This window comes from Nelusetta ayraudi, unplaced genomic scaffold (genome assembly GCF_046127955.1).
Source record: "Nelusetta ayraudi isolate G7.1 ecotype Tasmania unplaced genomic scaffold, CSIRO-AGI_Nayr_v1 ptg000062l, whole genome shotgun sequence".
Taxonomy (NCBI): Eukaryota; Metazoa; Chordata; class Actinopteri; order Tetraodontiformes; family Monacanthidae; genus Nelusetta; species Nelusetta ayraudi.
The window spans coordinates 29,955-50,666 of record NW_027466112.1 but is presented as its reverse complement, the minus strand read 5'-3'; the positions used below and the strand labels follow the sequence as shown (position 1 = coordinate 50,666).

The window sequence follows — 20,712 nt, the reverse complement described above, 5'->3', positions numbered from 1 at the left end:
GAGTGGACCTAGTACCTCGACTTATCAACGAATATATTGTTTCTTTTTTCACTCATTAAAAATGACTTTTTACTATGTTTGTACGACTTCATTCAGGACATTTCAAAACCTGTATTTTCTTGCTTTTACTTGAGTAAAGGAATTTGAATGAGTGCTTTTACTTTTACCAGAGTATTTTTTTTTTTTTTAAATACACGAGTATCCATACCTTTACAGAAGTACTTCTACTTTTGCCACCTGTGCATATCAGCTTTGCGTGTGGCGCAGTGCAAACACTTGTGCACCTTGCTTTATTTGACAGATGCGGGCCGTCATCACAGTGCGCCGCTGCTCGCAAGGAGGCATCGGCAGGAGGCCGCACCTTTCAGAAGTCGGGAGGCCCTGTGTTTGCTCCTGGGATTACATTACCACACCAGAGAGAGGCCTGCCAGACAGACACGCTCAGTGCAACACTAGCCGAGGTAAGGCCTCCGAGCTGGGGTCCCAGCCACCGGGGTTCAGGGACTCGCGCGGCGTTGCTCCCTCCTCTCCGCTCTCCTGCTATGTGTTGACTCAGATGGGACGAGTAAACAGAAGCGGGGTGAAGCCATGTGGCCGCTCCATTCTCATGGAGCAAAGGCCCGGGCCGCAGTGGATTAGGCTAATGCCGGCCTGCGGAGGCCGGGAGGGGGCCGGCGTCTCAGCGCGGCCTTCCCCGACAGGAGTTGACGGATTAGGGCTTTGTCGGTAGCTCATGGTGGCCCGAGGATGGAGTGATGAGGGAAGGAAGGAAGAGAAGAGATGGAGGCCTTCAGGGGCAGCCCGATCCAAGGATCAGCGACGTGTTGACAAGGGATTATCCTGTTTGCTGCGTTGCTCTTGAAGTGTACACGGTGGCGACGGAGAGTTTCGGAGCACCGAAACACGTGCGCTTACCACTTTCGTGAAGGAGTCATTGTGGGTCTTTGCAGTCGGCAGACGTGAAGTGATGCACGGACGTAACGGCTCCTTCTGGAGTGGTACGACGGCCCCCACTTCTTTCCTTTTCACCCTCGTCGCTTTGTTTCTTTCTCAACACAAGACACGTTTTCATGACAGTTTTTCGCAAAATGAAAGCGATATTTCTAAAATTTCGCCAAAGTGCCATTGCGATTTGCAGGTGTTTTCGTTGAATGGTGTGAAGCGCGTGAACCGTAATTCTCGTACAAGAATTACGTGTGTAAAAGCAAAAAAGTGTTGCCATGACACTTTCGTGATATGCCTCTATATGTCTGAAAAATTACCTCATGAGAGCGTTAAAACCTTTTAGTGATATTTAAGAGATTTTTCGACAATTGTAGGGAACGATCCACAGTCTACAGTCTTCAGGGAACTGGTGGTGTGACAACACCTACAAATGGCAGGGCAGAGTTGGCTTAAGTTAGGCTGTGTTAAGGCAAGCAGCAACAGCAACAACAAAAACAGCAAAAAAAATACCTGAGCCACATTTGCTTCTTCACTCACGAATTTGAAAAGCAGATTTGTTTTTTTGTTTCTTCCTTTACGAGCTGCCTTTGAAATCCGCCACACTTGACCGTCCCTCAGCTGTGATTTTACTGCGCGCTCCGGTTTATTTCTGGAAACCTCCTGCACTCTCCCCGGCGCGTTCGTAGACGCCTACCCGAGTGTGCCTCTTGTTTACTCCGCCAGCTGGGACAGACGGTAAATCGGGGCCGATTAAGCCGGCGCAGAGGAAACCGCAAGGCACAAGGTCGCAGAGGTTCACCGTTTCAAGAGGGTTCTGCGTAAATGACTCATTCTTGGGGTTTTTATGAACGGCTTTGCGCCACATGGGTGCATTAAGGCCTTAATAACTAAAAAAAAAAACAACAACAACCAAACAAACAAACAAACATGCCTTGCTGCTTTGTTTCGCCTGGTAAAGACTCAGAAGGGAAAACGGTCCGAGGGCTGTCGCATATTTACATTCCAGCAATTTACATTTTTTGCGAGAAGATCGACGTGCCGAGGTTACACTTCGTTCATCTTAATTGCAAATGCTTAGTTTTGCATATTCAAAGGATGGGGGGCGAGATTGGGGGGTGGGGGGGGGGGTGGCGGAGTGAGACCTGATTATGAGGGATGGTGACTGACATGTGGCAAGAAGGCGCTGATCTGTCTCTTGACGAACTTGTCGCCTTCACCGCGTCAGGACCTGGCAGTCTTCCGGTGTCAGGCGTGGGTGGGCCTCCTGACAAGCGCTCGTGTGTGCGTGTGGGTGCGAGTGTTCGTGGCACGCGTGTGTGTGTGTGTGTGTGTGTGTGTGTGTGTGTGTGTGTCACGTCCGTCTGGGCTGAAACTGCTCCTGAACGCACGCCCACGTAATGACACTGACACGGTGCCATGGAGCCGGGCTGCCCGAGCCAGACTGAGTCCCCTGGCAAGACCTGCTTCTTGCCTCCTCCTCCTCCTCCTCCTCCTTCTCCTCTTCATCCTCTACCTCCTCTTCCTCTTTCTCCCCCCTTCTCCCTCCGTCTCCCTGGAGTCTGCTTGCCCGCCGAGCGGTCAGCAGCCGCCGCCACCGCCACCACCGCCATTAGACGGCAATTTTGGGCCTGGATGATTGTGTTTGATATAATTCACTTCCAAGGGGGAACCAGGGAGGAAAAAAGGTTCCAGCTCTGGGAGACTCGGCCCGTCTGACAATTAACCGAGTGCTGTGAAACGGCGGCTACCTCGGCTAATGTCAGTGAGGACAGTGCCAGCCAGTCCCACACAGGCGTCACTCACGGACCCCCGTCTCTGTAATTGCCTGTTAGCCGAAAGCGGCTGTGTAATTTTTGACGTGGCTCTCGGCGGCGGCGGCGCTGACAGAATGAAGGCCCGGCCACTTGACGCCCAGTCTTAACTTTCTTCCCAGCCTTCTCTCTGCTGACCACTGCTTTTTTCCTTTTCCCCTTGCGAAACTCGCTGATGTTTGCCTGACAGGTGGGCCTGATTCACTCAGCCCGGCTCTCTGGTCGGATCGTCCGCTCGGTATTCACAGAGGAAGTCGTCCTCGCGCAGCAGATGTGCACCCCCCCAACCCCACCCCATCCCCGTCTCCCCTCCCCGTTTGTGTCGACACACTTCATATTCATGGCGGCGCATTCCGGCAGGTGTGCTCGTGGGCGGCGATTCTCCCTGCCATGCACCGGCTCAGCATGGGGGGGGAGTGGAGGGGTGAGCTCGGTCTTTAGTGGCAGCGGCAGCAGCCCCGGTCTTTACTGTCTCTGTGGGTGTCGGCCGGGGGAGGGTCGGGGGCGTTGAAGAGCCATTCAGCCCATGATGAGACCCCCCAGAGACGCCCCCGCATTCTGGGGATGACTACCTGCCCAGGAGCTCTCTCTGTGCCCATCTGTCCCCTCTAGAGGCCACAGTGGTCCTGGTGAGACTGCAGCTGACCCCCTCCCCAGCCCATCCCACCCCACACACACACACACATGATTGCTGACTCAGCTCTGGATCAGGCTGACAGTGCAAACAGATCGAGGCAGGGGGTCCCGAGCGTGTGGGAGGCTACAGGTTGCTGTAGCCGGGGTGTGTGTGTGTGTGGGAGTGTGTGTGTGTGATTGAGCATTCATTAGTCTTGATGGATGTGTGTGTGTGGGTGGACGGTGTGCGTGGGAGTGTGTGTGTGTGTAGGAGGGGAATTCAGTGGGCGGTCGTGGGCGTTGCACCACGCGCGTGGGCGTCGTAAATAGATGAGTTTAATAAATAAATACACGGTCACACATATGCATCCGCAAATCCTTTGTTTATGCATTTCCCCTCCGGTAACTGCCATTGGCTTTTATGGCGCTGATAGAAATATCCACCAAGATCACCGATCATTTGATTTTCTTCATTCTGCAACTTGCAAGGCTACAAAATACAAACATTCTCCAATTTTCTGTTTTTTTAAGAGTAAAGCCAAAAAAAAAAAAAAAAAAGAGGTGAATGGGATGGAAGAATTTCATGACTCCAATTAGACAGAGTATTCCAAACTGTGTTGTTTCTTTATGGACCTGCTTGCTACACGGCATGTTACAGGTATTTGCTCTCTTCTTCTTAACACCTATTGATTTGATTGATAAAAATCAAACCCTCCTGTTTAAGATGCCTTGCTGGTTGCAGTAGTGGGATGTTGCTGTTTTGGCCTCGCTTAAATGTGCGCGATCATCCTCTCTGATCTCTATGCAGGACCTCGAGTGGTTAAATGAGTTTAATCAATTTTATGACAGGCATTTTTTCCACCTCAGAATCGCTCGCTCCAACGACTTTTTTAGAAGCCTATAGCCGCATTTCAGTATTTTGTGTTTTTCTAATGTCGGAATAAATACGTCGCCCTGGGATATTTTGGAGACCCTCTCCGTAAAAATCCCCCAACGACCTTCCCCGGTTTCTTGCAGCTGGTTGCGCACCAGTTTGCAGCTGTCTCACCGTAGGTGCCGTAGGTGGAAAAAAAAAAAAGGCACACTATGACCTTCATCTCCATTGAGCTCAGCCCATTAGTCCAATTTACTCGGCTGTCAAACTCCAGATTCACACTCTCATCCGTTCCGAGAGAGCGAGAGCGGGAGGTGAACAGAAGAAAGGCGCTCGGCATTCCGCTCGGCCTCTTTGGATTTGAAAGCTGCGCGTCTTTGCACATAAACTCTCTGAATAAAACCTCTTCAGTCGTCCGGCTCAGGAGAGGAAGAAGGGAAAAAAAAAAGCAACTATCGGCCACGGTGGGAGGATGACTGTAGATGAGTTAGCGCAACGCTTTCTGGCAAGTCAGGCACGCCGCCGGCTGCACACGAGGGGGCCTGCAGGCGTGGGAAAGACCCGGCTCTGATAATAAGCAGCGTTTGGCCCTTCTAACCTCTGCAGGCTTTGGCTCGGCCTCGCTGGCTCTCTCTCGCGCGCTGGCTTGTTTTCTCTCGCTCGCTCTGTGAGTGGAGGAGTCACAGGACGGGGGAGGTCAGCCAGGGAGAGGCCCGCAGCTGCGGCTGCAAGGTCTCGCCGTGTTTATTTGGGCAAGCCCAACCAAAATAAGCTCCCGCAAGGCATCGCTCCTGAGGACAGGGGCCGCCGCTCTTTTCATCGCTCCGACAGCGCGGGGAGCCGCGCCGCCGGGATTACTGTGCAACAGCTGCCTCGTCGCGCGGAGGAGGAAGCGTGCCGCAGATGTGGACAGGAAGGAAAAAAGTCGGCCCGCGTTCCCACAACCTCCCCCCCACCCCCGCCAAAAAAGTATTGGAAAAAGTATTCACGTTTTGTACTCAGGTAATAGTACGAATACTTGTGTAAAAAAAATAATGACTGTGGTTAAAGCACTGATTCAACTCCTGTACACAAGTAAAAGTAGGAAAGTACAGGTTCTAAAGTGTACTTAGGTAAAAAGTGAAAACAGCTTTTTTTGCATGAAACAATCCATTTGTTGCTTATTTTGCAGAAATGAAAAAGTTGTGACAGAATAATCTGGGCTGAACTGACCAAAGGTCTTCATGAGCATCTGTATTATTTCAACAGCGTTGGCACTCTAAATGTTTTCTTTTTCTTTTTCAACTGCAGTGCAACCAAACTGTAACTTCTAATAACAATAACCAGTGTTATTCCACTATTTTATTTTTCCCTGTACTGAAAACGTACTGAGCAGTGACCCCAGTCACTGCCGGGGTCCTTTAAAATAATCTCCCCCTAAAATATTATCTACTTTTGTATTTAACTACACAACAGCATAGTTGCAACATAATGAACAATAAATAGTGTACAAATGTAGGGTGTAAAAGTAAAGTCATCAGTAAAAGAAGTACAAGTACAGATACCTGAAAAATCCACTTAAGTACAAGAACATTGTACTTTGTTTCTGTGTCTGAGCCGCTGAATGGAAACACCACAGCGAGAGGTCCGCAATGAGTGCCGCACTTCCGTATTGCGTATATGAAAGGGGGCGTGGCAGAGGACTACAAAGAGCCGGGTCAAAGTAGTTCCCAATGGTCTCATGTAATTTGCCTGATTGTATATACAGACATATTGTGTTGGTTGGCGCGCGCTACAGAGCAACCGTTGCCTCAGAAGTCGGGAAAACGGATCCGCTCCTGACTTGGCATCCGAGCTGACGGTGTTCTGCTTACAAGCGGGGAAGGAAAGATGGAAGCGTCCGCTGTTGTTCTTGGCAAGCGTCAGCAAGTGCCAGCTGATGACGGCACGAGCGCAGGCAGGGTTGGGCGACGACGTCGGTACGAATTTTCAGGGACTGGAAAATTGAACAGTTGTGGCTCATTACCGGCGTAACGCAACCACAACCTTCACCCAGTGTTGACAAAGCAGCCATGCGGAAATCCAAACTCAAGACCTCCAGTTCCTCCAACTTTCCGACCTCTAAGCGACCCTTCGCAGATCCCGCCCCTCTTGGTTACTGTTGCTGTGGAGATTGCTGACGCGTTGCATTTGGTGTTATCATCTATGTGAGCTCTGAAATTCTGGGGGGGTGCGGGGTGGGAGTGTTTGTAAGACTGCAGAGTTTCAGGGTGAAGAAGAATCTCTGATATGTACAGGAAGTCTCCATGAATGTACAATTTGTTCTGTGGAGTAGCTTAGCGCTAGGTCAAGTTTTTTTTTTTGTTTTGTGTTGGAAATTGGAAAATCCAACTGCTGGGTTGAAACAGACCATATTTGCCTACAGTATATGTTGGTGGGATGATTTTCTGTTCCCTGTCACAATTGAAAATGAAAACGACAACAACTCGAAACACAATAAACATAATTGCTCCTTTTTATTTTAAACCAACAGACCTTTTATTTGCGCTCAAACCATGAGACGGCCATATATTTTGCCGAGGCGTTGCCCCTAATCATGGTAATAGCCGGTCTTTTGTGGACCGAATATGGAATGGCAATAAAATGCATGAGGTCGCGCTCGTGCCTCCGAGTCGGTGACCTGCTCCGCTATCGCTCAGGTGATCTAAATTAGGGCTCGACACTCCTTTTATATGCTAATAAAAACAACATCCCCATCCTGCTTCTCCCATCAGGCCATTCTTGCCCGACCCCCCCCCCCACCCAACAGGTGGGCCTCAGGCCTGGCTGGGCCTGTTGACTGACAGCTTGCCCGCCCATTGCCCCCCGTTAGCCGCCAATCAACCCCCTCAAACCCCGCCCACCTCCCCTGTGCTCCTCTCTTCTGTCTGTGGCTGGAACGTTGACAGATGACTCGCTCCTCTTCTTATCTTATTTGTCCGCCCCCGCCCTCTCCACCCGTCCCACCCAGCACAGCCATGCCGAGGATGTCATCATCTGGCCGTTACCCTGAGGCCCGGCCGGAACCATGCCAAGGGCCTCACCTTACCTCCGGCTGACCTTCTCTAGGCACCTCGGCAGGTGTCGCACTCTCAGCCCTGCCCGCGCACCTCCTTGTCGTGTCGGTCAGTGGGCACCCTCAGCGGACGTCCCCTCCCGCATGTCTTTGCCTGCGGAGGCCCTGTTCTGAGGGTGGGCTCTAACAAGGGACGCGTGTCCCTCGGAGCCAATGGACAAAAGCACGCGCTGGAGCTCAAACCTCAAGGAGGGACAGCTGTCTGTCAGGCTGGCCGGGCCACGCGCCCAAAACACTAACTGTAGGTCACACATGGCGAGTATATCAGGGTATGACTGAGTGACAGCTGATAATCTCAGCATAACTAGCCGCAACTGCTGACAACTGCACAGCGTGTGACACAGTAGCGGGTGGATGCCGCCATCAGGCCTGGAAATGTGTTTTTAATGGGATATTAAATCCATTTATTTATTACGTCTTTCAGTAGAAATTGATTTAAAAAAATGTTTCAATGCCAGATTATTGTTTGAAAAACTAGAATTTCTATTATTTTCTACGGATTTCTTCGATGAGAAATGATTTTTCTCCCTTGCTTGACTGTTCCAAGCAACAGTTGGCATCACGCAGCAGGAACTGACACATCTGCCTGGAGTCGGCGCTACTTGCAGGACGCCAGCGGCCACCTCCCGAGTGGCCTGATTCTTAACCATGACCCCCTGCCTCCTCGGAAATTAAAATGCCGAAATGCCAGCGGCACTCTGAAATTCCACGACATAATTTGCTGTCCTCCCCCACCCACCCCTCCTTCGCCCCCAACCTCAGCTCAACACCCCCCCATCGCCCCCCAACGCATCACTCTGAGGCCTGACAGCAAGTGGGTGACTTCTGACAGGTCGCATTGATCCGCTGGCTGGGAAAGGAGCCCGTCTGACAAAAGGGAACATGTGTCCGTTTTAGGACAAGCCTTAACATGTCTGACCCCCTCATTTGCGATGCACCCACAGAATAGGCGTCCTTTCGTTAAGTTGTGGGTGGGGGGTGTAAAACGTGGAAGGACTTTGGCTACTTAGGATTTCTTTTCGGAGATATATATCGAAAGTGGACGTAGCCGGATTGCAGACTCTGCTCCGTTATTTTTCTGCAGGCAAAATTTAAAGACGCTTGTGTTACTGTGACGCAGCAGCAGAAAGGCAACATTTGTTCTGGTCTGCGTGCGATTAGATAGTTTGCGTGTACAGCGGACGTCAAAGCAGGGCCAGCCCGGTTGCGAAATGCCTTTGAAGGACCATATGAAAAGCCAAGCTGCATTCTGCACGTTTGCAATTGTTCATTCTGGCAACGCTAATCACATTTCTGTTGAATTGTTTCGTATTCCTTTTGAAATTGTTCAAGATGGTGGATGTGCCTCACATCATATCGATCGTTGGATATGGCAATGCTCTGTTGCATATGTGTGTCAGGACAAGAAGAGAATTGGTTCTTGAACGCTGGAAGTTCTCAGCCGCAGCTTGAAGTGTTTTTCTGCTCTTGGATGCCCTACAGCATTTCCTGTGTATTTGTTTTACTGAGCTGGTGAACACAAACAACGAGTTTGCTTGTTTTACAGTGAACATAGAAACTCAACCGTCCATTCCATCCCAACCCACTTATCTGCTCCATGGCAGCAGCAGGAGAGTAAAAGCAGGGCAGTCCAGTCCAAAAAAAAAAACAAGAACAAAAAGCAGAGTGCGTCTGGATGTCTGAACCACTTTGACTGATTTCAGTCTCCTTCAAGTCTTCTACAATTTTTTTTTTCTATTTTATTTTTTCATCATTTTTAGTCCCAGAAATTGCCAGATGAGTCTGTCATTAAACAAAAACAAAACTATCCAGTATTGAGGAGAATTTTAACTTGCAGTTTCAAATGAATTTCCCCTGCTCTGCAGTAAAGAGAGAAGGCTGAATTTGCATATTTTTGTTTTCAACATTACATTGTGAACGGTTTTTGTTTGAAAGGACGGTGACACAGGTTGGACATTCAAATGAGGGAGGGTGTCTGTCAAGGTTCATTTAAATTAGTCCCTCATTAAAGATGAAATCCAATAATTGCTGCTTGACGTTTGTATCAAGCCAGATGCTTACTTTTAAAATGTTGATTTCATATTCACCATTTACAAAAAAAAAAAAAAAAAACAGACAAAAAAAAAAATCTAATATTCTTCTGTGTTTGTGGTCCAGAGGGTCCGGTAATCAATTTAAAACTGATTTAGGAAGAAATGAGAGAAACTATAGTGACCTCGGCATCGACACAACTAACACTGTGCAGGAAATGGTGGAATAAAGCAATTAGACCACTAGGAAGCGCATATTTCCTATCCTGAAATTAATATAATATAATATAATATAATCTGCATCTTTCCTTGCTTTCAAAACTTTATTTTTTTTTTCGTTTATATGAGACCTTTAATACTCCACTTGTAGTAAAGTCACTTTTGAAAACATTTCTATATTCAGTTAACACATGAATTTATCCTCCTATTAATTTTCAACTATAACATACCACAAAAAATTTCAGTCCTAAGAATATACAATATAAGTCATAAGAATTGTTTCAGTTCATTCAAGGATCTGCCCATTTTATGTTGTTTGTGATCTTCAGTTTACAAGAAGAAGATCACTACTTCTGTTTACGAGATATTGTCACTGAACTGAACCCTAAAACCAGGGTGGTCATAATGTCATATTTAGCTTTGCTGTGAACTACTCTTGTCTGTAATCGCAGACTCTCTGACCGTGAGTAAGCACACAACAAATGTTTTACAGTCATGTTGTCCCTGGACGGCATGCAGTTTATCGACGACACCCTTTTCCCTTTGCGTCAATCACGGCAGCAGGAGCTCAAGTGTGGTGAGTGTGTGTGAAAATAACAGCGAGCTATCAAACCGAGGAGCGGGTGGTTGGCCCAGAGTGCACTTTGTACTCGTGTGAGCTGAATTTGCGTCTTGAATAATGCATCTCGGCTCGGGCGACACGCCAAGCGGCGCGCGTTGCGAGCTCAGATGCGCGTGGAAGCTCTGGCATTCACTCCCTTGAATGAAAAGCACTTCTCCGCTCCCATTCCCCCCCCCCGTTACCATTCTGTTCTCATTTTGTCATGGTATTGAAGCAAAAAATATCTCTGTCTCCCTGATTTATTTTGAGAAAGCGCAAGCTCCATGAGGTCATCGTCAACCAGGCAGACAGGAGTAATCTTCCCTGACCTCATCAGAAGCCGCACTTACCCTGACACTATTACATCTGTGACCTCAGATAAAAAAAAAGACGTTAACCAGTCATTGTCTAGCGTTCAGCTCCATTCAGAGCCTGAGGTCATAGTCAAAAATCAATATTCCCGTCCCTTTTTTTTTTTTTTTGTCTCGGCGAGCCCGCCACTATCTCCACCACCAGAAGCTTCTAATTAGTCAGTGCGCCAAGTGGATCACTGTTGTCACTGTTTTCTACAATCTAAAGTGGGAGGAGCGGGAATTTGTTTATCTTTGTTTTATGGCCAAAATGATAAAAGCTATATTACGTTTGAATGAATGACTTCTTTGTACTCCAAGTCATATTTTTGTTGGGAGTGCCTTGGGCAAATTTGTCAACCCTTTTTTTTTTTGCTTTTTGCTTTAGACCACACTGAATACTGTGTGAACCAATGTATCATCTATCTGGCCTGCATTGGTATTGGTGTGTTATTCCTGTGCCTGCAACATGTGAGAAGGGTGTGAGGACAAAGGCTGAAAAATGTGGAATTCTCAAAAGACACCTGAATGGTTCATTGCATTAGTTTAAAAAAGAAAAATGTGTTTGTATGAAAAAGGCGTTGCATTACAGAATTTGAAAAGACTCACACCTCAAAGGTTTTTTAGAAACTCGGATAAAGAGTTGGGGAACAAATGTTTTTGCGTATGTTTTAGCAGCCTCTCTCCAAAAGCCAAATTTCAGATACTGTTGTTTGACAAATGTCCACCACTGACGTCTAGTATTTCAAGCACACCTGTGAGCTTTCACTGCGGCATTTCAGACGCTCATATTTGTGAGACCTTTCTCTCTTTGGAAAAAAAAAAAAAAAAAATTTGTCTCGGTTCTCAAAGATTCTTTAACTCAAAGCATCGTCCCATGAGCCCTCAGACGTGGACAGATGGCGTGCATCGTGCTGCTACTTCCTGCGATTCGCTCAGGGGTGACGAGCTGGCACTCGGCGACATTCCCCAGCTCTCCTCCGTCATGGATCAACACAAAGTCCCTCGCTTTTCTTACATGGAAGCGATCGCCTGAACTCTCTCACACTGGTCTGCGTCCGTCGGGGAGGCGGGCTTTGATGTCGGCCGTGTACGAGTCGGTACCCTTCGCATCTCAGCCGTGACCCGACTGGGGCACACTGAATAGCTTCCCCTGTCTGCGGGGAAGAAAACACATATACTCATTACAACGGGGTCTCTTGTTATGGCTCTGTTTGAATGCATTCCCACCTGTGAGTGGGGCAGTGAGACGGGCCGGAGGGAAGTGCGAAATATCAGTCTGAGAGGGCTGCTGGCCGGGCGGCAGAGTGAGTGGGCCAGCTGTAGATCTACTATTACCAATAGGCCTGCTGCCTGGGAAGGTCTGCCTAATATCATACACATGTGCCACATCCTGTTTGAGCCACCGCCTGGCTTAGCGGTTCACAGTAGGAGGGTGGGAGGCAGGGAGGGAGGGAGGGGTGCTCGTGCGCGCGCATTTTACGCAAGCGAGAGGACAGCTGGGGAGCGCCCTTGCCGTGAAATGACCTCTCAGACGTGGACGTTTATAGTGTTGGCTGGAAATTCATGTTGTGAGCTTTCCATCGCTGATGGGAGGAAGTCTTAATTTTTTGCAGCCTGTAATTTGAGGCTGTAGCCAAAGAAAAAGAAAGAGACAATTCATGATTGTATATGAATCACCTTTATTGGTTTGCACACACCAACAAGGATTTTGACCCTCTTGCACCATAGGTGATTAAATACAAAATGAAAATAAAAGAAATAAAGTAATTCTCTTCCAGCTCAGTGCAGGTACAGAATGGTCCAAGCGTGGCGTCAGTGCAAGTCATGAGAGTACTTAGAAAAGAAGACCTGATTGGATGCCTGTTTTGGCTCTGAGGCTGGGAGGAGGCCACGCGGTCGGGGGAAAGTCAAGAATTTTTCAAGTGGCAACCAACCCGTCAACAAACAGAGCGTGTGTACAATTTGGGTGTGTTGGAATGTGTGCACGGAGCGAGGCCTTGCCATTAAGTCTCACTTTAAGCTCTAATTAACTCTCCAGTGGTTACTGATTGACCCTGTTACACCTGCGTGGATATGCCAGAGCTTTTAGGGGCCGCATCGAGGGAGATCGGCTCTTTTGATTTAAATCCACCATTAGTCTCCAACTTAACCACCGGCCAGAAAGAGTTTAAAATTCAACCCCGGCTGACACCTGTGAGCTGGGATTATTCCGGAAGTGCAGCCGTGTTGACAGCACATTAGTGTACCTCAGAGTCTTCCAAGATAATCCTGGTCTGACTACCTGGGATTCAGTCCATATCCCTTTCCCCTGCAACCAATATAGCCACGCTTTGATGACTTAAAATTAATTACCAACTTACGGAGTCTATAACTTTATCCCCAAACTCCTGCTTAAGCTGCGCGCTGGTATCTAGCACCAATTTAGGGCCATCATCATCTAATTTTAGAGTTAATTAGAAAGCGTTGGCTGGCAAAGAAAAGAAATGAGGTGAACGAAAAAGGGAGGGATAGGGCAGCTGATAGGATAAACCCTTCCGTAATAAGAAACTTTCCATTCACTGTGCTTAATTAGTGTGTTCTTCTTTGTCTGAAGTCCTCTGGACTAATACCGAGTCTTAACTGAAATTATTTAAAGGATCCTCATTCTTTCCTTAGTTAGCGAACTGCTGGTCCGTGCGTGAAAGACTGACTGCCAAATACCTAGAAAGGGCTTTTTGGAGCCACATGTCTGACTTGTGCACAGTGGTGGTCTCCAGAGGAGAGGTTAAGGAGAAGAGCCAGCACCCTCCCTGGGAGTCACAGGCTTGCACACTGCCACTGTGTCATCAATCCTGCAGCCTAATCGAGTTATCGTATCAACAAATCTCCCTGCGGGGGTTTCACCACTGACACACTCAGAAAGACACCCACGTGGGGCAACAAATTTCAAGCAGCAGGACGTTGCTAAGAGAAGGACCAAGGCACCTGTGAAGGTCTTCTCCCCCTGCCCACGAAGAGGGCACTCCCGCTGGGCATCTCGCTGCTCTCTGGCCTCTGGTCAGCCGCAGTGCGCAAGAGCAAATGAGCGGGAGTCACGGCTAATGTTGCACACAAAAGGCAGCGAGCACAATGGAAGCGCTACCTCACAAAGACTGTCAATAAATTAAAAAAAAAAAAAAAACAACAACCCTGAAACAATTAGCTGAAAGGGCAGAGAGGTTGCGTGGCCGTGGGCCTCGGCTCTGCGGGCCAGTGGAAACAAACTGTCCACCCACGTGCGAATGGCAGCTGGTGATCATGGCCAAAGAATACATCAACAGACTTCTGTGGACTGCCGCCTGACCTTTAAGTGTGCCTAGCAAAAAGTAAGCCACATGCTGGGTCATTCCCGCAGTCACTGAATGGTTTATGGCTTCACAAACGTATGAATTGCTGCCAAATAGTTTGTCTTTGTGCGCGTATAGATAGACCTTGGTCATCCGTTCTCTCTGTGGATTACATTGTTTGCAATATGCACATGCCACCGGTTTCTCTTGATGTGTCATCGTGCTGATGTGGACGGTTTTCTTATAGGGACGATCCAAATCAAGCCTAGTTTATTTTTCAATGGAGTTTTTTTTTTTTTTTTTTTAAGATCAAACCAATCCATGATGTGTCTCGGTCCATTAAGCTAATGCGTCAGCATGTCCTGTATAGCTAAATGCCTCTTTAATTCCAATTTCCTGAAGTAACCCAAAGATGATTGTGCATTTAGAATTTGTGATGCCACACTATCATAATAAATATCAACAAATACCATTACACATTTGGCCGTATGTTCTCAAACAAGAACAAAGTCGCCCTCAAAATATGGGATCTTTTCGGACTGTCTTCCAGGGTGGAACAGCTTTAAAGCTCTTCACTTTCTTTTGATTAAATCATTTTTATATAGGTCAGCAACTGGAACACAGTTTGCATCAGGATGATCAAACCTGACCTTATTGTTGATCAAACAAGTTTGGCCAAGTTTTGTTCATTTTAAGATATTTTCTGGGAAGACACATGGGCAAGAAAAAATTGCTCAACTGCATTAGATTTATAGGCGCAAATGTACAAATAAGGTCCGTAACAGCTGGCTGCTTGAGCGCAAAAGTTCAAGTAAAGTGCTTGTGGTGAAGGGGGTTCGCCAAAAGCGCCAACATATTGTGCCTTTTAATGAATTGTCAAGAAAACCCCAGCCAGTTTAAAGCGCAGCCTCTCCGCATTCTCTCCGCGCCATGCCTCCATAAATCACTGGTCTGACCACTGCTGCTTCTCGCCACTGACCCATTGGTCAGGAGCCAAGCCTGTGTCTGGAGAAGGCCCTGACCCGTTAACATTGGCCAGAGTCCCCGGGCCAATGGGGCGAGGGTGTCAGGGATGCGACCCCTGAAGCTAGGGCTACCTGCAGCTCGGGCATAATGCAATTGGACACAGCCATCAGAATGATGAAGCACAGGGAATTCTCCACGCTGACCACTCCAACGGCTGCTGACCACAGCGTTACCAGGGTCAGCCTCTGTCCCTCCAAAATGTCACTAAATGGCCCTTTTGATATTACATCACAGATGTGATCTTTGTATTTTTTTTGTCATCCTATAATTTGGCTCTTTTTAATCACTGATAAACGTTCGCACTGCTGCTGTTTTTTCCCTGTTTGCTCAATTAATGATCAAGAGGTGGGGTTCAAGTTATAGCTAAGTTGAATAGTTAAGTAAAGAGCAAGTAAAGACATTTCTCAGAATCTCTTCTGATTTAATATCCAGTGGCCCTATTGAAATACATGTGGCCCTTCATTATTTCAAATTTACATATAATGCAAACCTTCCACTATCGCTCCAGGTCTCATCAGGCCTTGGCCATTGTCGAGTCGTTGAGGTAGGTCCTCAGTAAGGCTCCTGCTGATACTTCCACCTCTGTTTTGTTAATGGCATGAGGTTCACACTGGTGGTATAATTACTAACATTATACAGAACGAAGAAAGACTCTGCAGGATGTTAACCACAAGAAGTCCGGGCCTATCAAGAGAAAAGGTGTGCCCGGGGTTCCCTGCCTGGCTCTGTGTAAACTTAAGACTTGCCATTTAATTCTTAGAGGCCACCAACCCCCAGCCCCAACCCCACCTCACCACCACCACCACCACCTCACTCAACAAATACACACCTGAGGGACCCCCTCCAAACCTACACAATTAGCATCCGCCATGCCCCACAGAGTTACTCGGAGGGCAAACAAATGTTCCCGACTGACAGGCAGCTTAACCAAATGACTTGTTTGGGGAACGGGCTGAATCTCTTTGGGCTTACAGAGAGGCAGAGTGAATTTCAGCTCGGAGCGTTTGCATTACAGAACAGCGTGAGAAAGAGGATCACCTGAATACAGCTCACCTGCATTGAGGTTATCATGTTGAAAGTGGGCTTTAGAGTTTCCTACATCACAGGCTTATACACCCAGGTTGGATGTTAGAGGAAGCATGGGCGGAGGGCATTATGGAAATGTCATACGACAAGCTGGAAATTTCACGTTTCGTAACTTAACTTGCTGGATTTACGGTCATTTTCACACCCAGTAGTTCGGTATGGCTGGGGACTCAGTTTTATTGCAACAGTGAACTGGTCCTAGTTTGGTTTCACATTCCACTTTGTCATCTACTGTCGTCAACCATTTGAACTTTTTGAATAATATACTGTATTATTCGTCTTACCAGGAAAACATTTATTTTTGTCTCCCAAACTGAAACTTTAAATCATATCACATCATTTTTTTGTAAAAAAATGTGTAGCACCTTTGTGCTGCACTGCTCTACTCTGTGGGTGCAGACCTGCGATTGTACCTAGTTGACAGTCTTCTTTGACCTGCTTCTGAGTGTGATTGCGCATTCACACCTCCCCTAACAAATCCAGTGTTCCAAGCAAACAACTCAATCAAACCTCAATCTCCAGGATTGATTAATAGAACCCACTCCAATTAACTCATCATTATGTTGTGATACATCTGGTGTCTGATATTTATTATTCTGCCACTGCCTGGTACTTGTACTGTTGCTAGGATTTGTTTTCAGGAAAGAACTTAAATGAACAATAATGACATCACTTAGGTAAACTATAATTTCTTTTTTTTTTCTACTTTAATTGCAACACAGTGATGCAACCCATAATTCACACATCTGCTATTTCTTTTTGCAAGTATACTGTATGTTCTAGATTTAAAGGCATGAACATATATTCTAAACTAGTGGCACCATGGCAACAACAGCATGGCAATGTTTTGCATAGCTAATAATACAGCTTGTTTGGACAGAACTTCCTCAATATTTACCCTTCAGTGTTTGTGCATAGCATGCAAAACCTTTCCTTTTACTTTTTGTGTGGTTCACAAAAATGATCCAATACATAGTTGAGAAAAGTCCACTAAGGTAGAAATTATATTAGAAACACACTACATCAAAGACTTCATGGTCCAGCTCAGGTGAAAGTTGTTGTTTAGTAAGTTGAACATTACAAATTAGTTATGAATCTTAGAATTTGTTAACCTTAAATTTAGATGTTGGGATTCCCCACTAGTCATTTGGGGAACAATGTGTCCATCTCAGTGAGCTTTAATACTTTGATGTAACAGTTTCTAGGATATGATGTCAGTTATATTCTAGCCAATACAACAAGCGTTGATGTTGGTTTTGTTTCTTTTATTGAATTTTGTTTCACTAAGTTTGCTTTATCTGATTTTGCGGATATAAAAAAAAGAATCTTTCTGAAGAAAGATTCTTTGCCCTGACCAAAAATGTGACCCTTTCCAAAGTTTGATCTCACTATGAAATTAGCCATTGTGTTGTGTTTCTAAACTCTTTCAAAGCTTCTTTTATATTGGCCAGTAGAAGCCATTACTCATCTCTGGAGACGTTTAGTTTAAGGCTTGACATTTTCAAAGGAGCATAGGCTCGGTACAATGTGCCCTATGTCTTTTGCGATGGTCAGTGGTGTCCAGAGAGGGAGTGGAATGGGGAAGGGTAGGCGTGGTATTATGCCCTAATAGGCCAAGCTGGACAGACAAACTGATAGCATCTGCCTGCTTTGTCAAAAGCTGAGAATCAAACGGAAGAACTTAGTGGCAAATGTTGAGCAGGACCAGATGAGGACAGAGATGGATGGTTGAGAGGTCACTGGCTTCTTCTGGCAAACGGGTCCAGCTTCTTATCTCTGCCCTACACGAGCCAATCGATTGGTTGTGGGGCATTAGTCATCAACTAAACCCAGGTTGCACCTTTCTTCTTTAGCCATGGCCCAAGGCAAATCATTGTCAGCCTTCATAAAGTCCCACTTTATGGAGATGGATGAACATGAAGGCAACCATGTTGCCAGTGGCAAAGCTGCACTGAGGTATGAGATCAGTAGTAAAGTCAATCATGAAAACCAATGGCTGTACAACTAAGGGATGTTTATTTTTAAAAAGTAATCAAACCTCAGCTTATTTGCTGAACTATCCAGCAAAACCTCAGAAAACAGTCGTTTCATTTGTTTGCATAAATGCAGCAATGGAGTCATGCAGGTTTGGAAAAGGTTGACAGACTTTCATGAACTTTTTCATTACAATAGGCAAATACTTGCAACTCTCACCATATAAAAACTTTTGCTAAGCATAAGTTACTATGGATATACCTTTGTAAATGCACAGCTTAGATTTTTACCATGAAGTTAACCATGAAGAAAATGTAATAAAATAAAACAAGCGTGACAATTTAGATGTTCTTTATACAAAAGGTTCCATCACAATTTTGTGGTATTCAAGGTGTCGGATGGGGGGTGTTGGGGGAGTAACCTGGCTTTTCGTGCCTTGAGGCGCTTCAGACTGAAGTCATGGTAGCCTGCGGGGTAGCCATTAGAGCAAAAGTTGTGGCGAGCCAAGAGGATGTCTGCACTCCGGGGATCTTAATCCAGTACCATGGGCTCTGCTTTGCGAAAGGACCGGTTCTGCAGTTCCTGAGCAGGTGCTTTAGTCCACCAAACAATTAGCCATCTCTGTGGTTTGGCTACTTTTGTGGTTGAGTTAAGCCCCACAGAAGCATTAACTCTGGTCACATTAGCTCAAATGTAAAAGTCAGCAGGAGCACTTTTTTCAGCTTGGTTAACTTTATTGTTTCTTTTTTTGCCGTAATAATGATAACATCCAAATCCCGACTTAGTTCCTAGAATCCTTTCACACAACGTCAACAGAATAAAAGAAAGAATTTCAAAACCTCTGCATGTGCTGACAAACTACTTAATTGTCTGGTCAGTCTAGGTAGAATCAGTAGCAAATGCTGGCTTCAGTAGTTAAAATAATGATCAGAAGGGGTTTTTGCTGTTTGTAAACTAGCCTTTTACACAGTTTACGTTTTCAGCATCAATGGCCCCTGAGGTTCTCGTTTTTTGGTCGAAGAGCATCTGCTCAGAGCACTTCTTAAAGGAGTCCTTGCTGCCTCCCCTTTTAATCTTGGTTTTGGCAGCAGCCCTCCTCTTTTCGTGATTTGTTGAGCTGCAGCATGAGAGTGAAATTAATTGTGTGTTAAGCAGAGTGGAATTAATGGCTTGCACTGGTTGCGGCTGGCTTAGCCTCTCGCCGATCCCCCTGATCCTGCTTGCTACAGGAGCTTGGCCATTGTCGATGGTGAGTTGATTGTATGGTTTTAGCCTCTTGTCCCTGTCTCCTTTGTCTTTTGGGGGAGTAGAGGGATCTTTCCCATTGTCTCACTCCATGTTCCTTTCAGGCAGTATCACAGCTGGCCCCTTTAATTCACTCAGGGCATAGGGTGACTCTACCCCCCAAGATGCTACTGTAAACACACTCTCACACACGCACACACATACATACCCCAAAAAACGTTCGACATCTCGAAACCCCTCAAATGTGCGGAAAACCCAAAATCCACAACTATTTAGATTTTGCCTAGTTAGTCTACAAGGTCCCTGTCCTACTTAGGTGCATAACATGTAATTTTCCTGAAAAATTGACAACAGGGCAACACCACTCTTCCCATTCAGGCTAATCTTAGTTGCAAAGTTACTTTTCAGCTGGACAAAAAGGGTTTAGCAAATGTGTGAGTCAGGTTTACTGACTTTTCACGCTATCTCCGGGAATCCCCAACATGTGTTGTCTAGCCATCTGCCCATCTTTCAAGATGCCGACTCATTGAGCGTCTCAAATACGACCAGTGTACCGTCGACAATTACCCCAAACAGCTTGGTAATGGTTTTATGGTGTCTGGAGTGATGGCTCGAAAAATAAAACTACAGGACTCCCACAAAAACCTTACATGGCTGTAAACATGTATTAACCAGAAAATGGGCCTTGTGTGGGATCATTTAAAGGAGACAAAGACCGGCCACCGGACAAAGAGGCAAGATGCGGAAAGAAAGAGGGGATTCTACATAGCTAATGAGTTGGTCCATAGAGATGTAAAGAGGTGGGTCTTTAGGAATAGTGCTTGGCCTCCTGCTCCAGCGTGATAGACCATAAAATGTAGAGGTCTGGTCACTGTGCCCACTGTCCATTGTGACCACACTTATTCACCCAGATCCCCCTGCAAAGACCAAAATGCCGCTACTAAGCTCTACTTCTGATTGAGTTCACCAAATACTTCTCCTTGGTCCGTACACTGGCTAACTGTCATTTCTGTCTCGTGTGTCTTGATTATGCTGTTTTTCGTGGATACTCTGTGCAGTCTGTTGGTAAAGAGGCCATATCAATAAACTCAGAGAAAACCCTCTATGTAGCTACAAAGACAGAAGAGGCTCACTTAAGTGTTTGCTCTTTACGAATCTGAAAGAGTGGCACCCTCTCCTTACTCGCAAACAAAAATAAAAATCTAACGGGAGAAATTGAGGACGAGTCAATTTACCCGAGGGTCCTTCAGCATCAAGAGCCACATCGTGCAGCGCCTGGTGAGAAGTGCTGAGCCATTAAGACAAAGTGAAAAGAGAAGTCCTCGTGTCAAATGGACGTTATAAATTAGGAGACTGACATATAAACACAGAGATGAGCCTTTTGTAAGTTTCGCATGGTCTTTGAAGAAGGATTTCTCGGAAGCGAGCGAACAAAAAAGAAAGTATCCCAGTGATGCAATTTATTGAGCAGGTAAAGCAATGAAAACGCAAGTCTAGGGCAACAACTAAAAACACCAGTGAAAACACAGCCCAT

At 46.4% G+C, this 20,712-nt stretch overlaps 1 protein-coding gene across 1 annotated transcript in view; it reads left to right on the top strand.

The window, feature by feature from the left end:
• opa1 (OPA1 mitochondrial dynamin like GTPase) overlaps nucleotides 1-19,930 on the top strand; it is a 71,693-nt gene extending 51,763 nt beyond the window's left edge. The window contains exon 31 of the mRNA XM_076040629.1: nucleotides 19,918-19,930. The gene's annotated coding sequence lies outside the window, so the exon portion shown is untranslated. The remainder of the gene's footprint in view (nucleotides 1-19,917) is intronic.
• The last annotated feature ends 782 nt before the right edge of the window (nucleotides 19,931-20,712 follow it).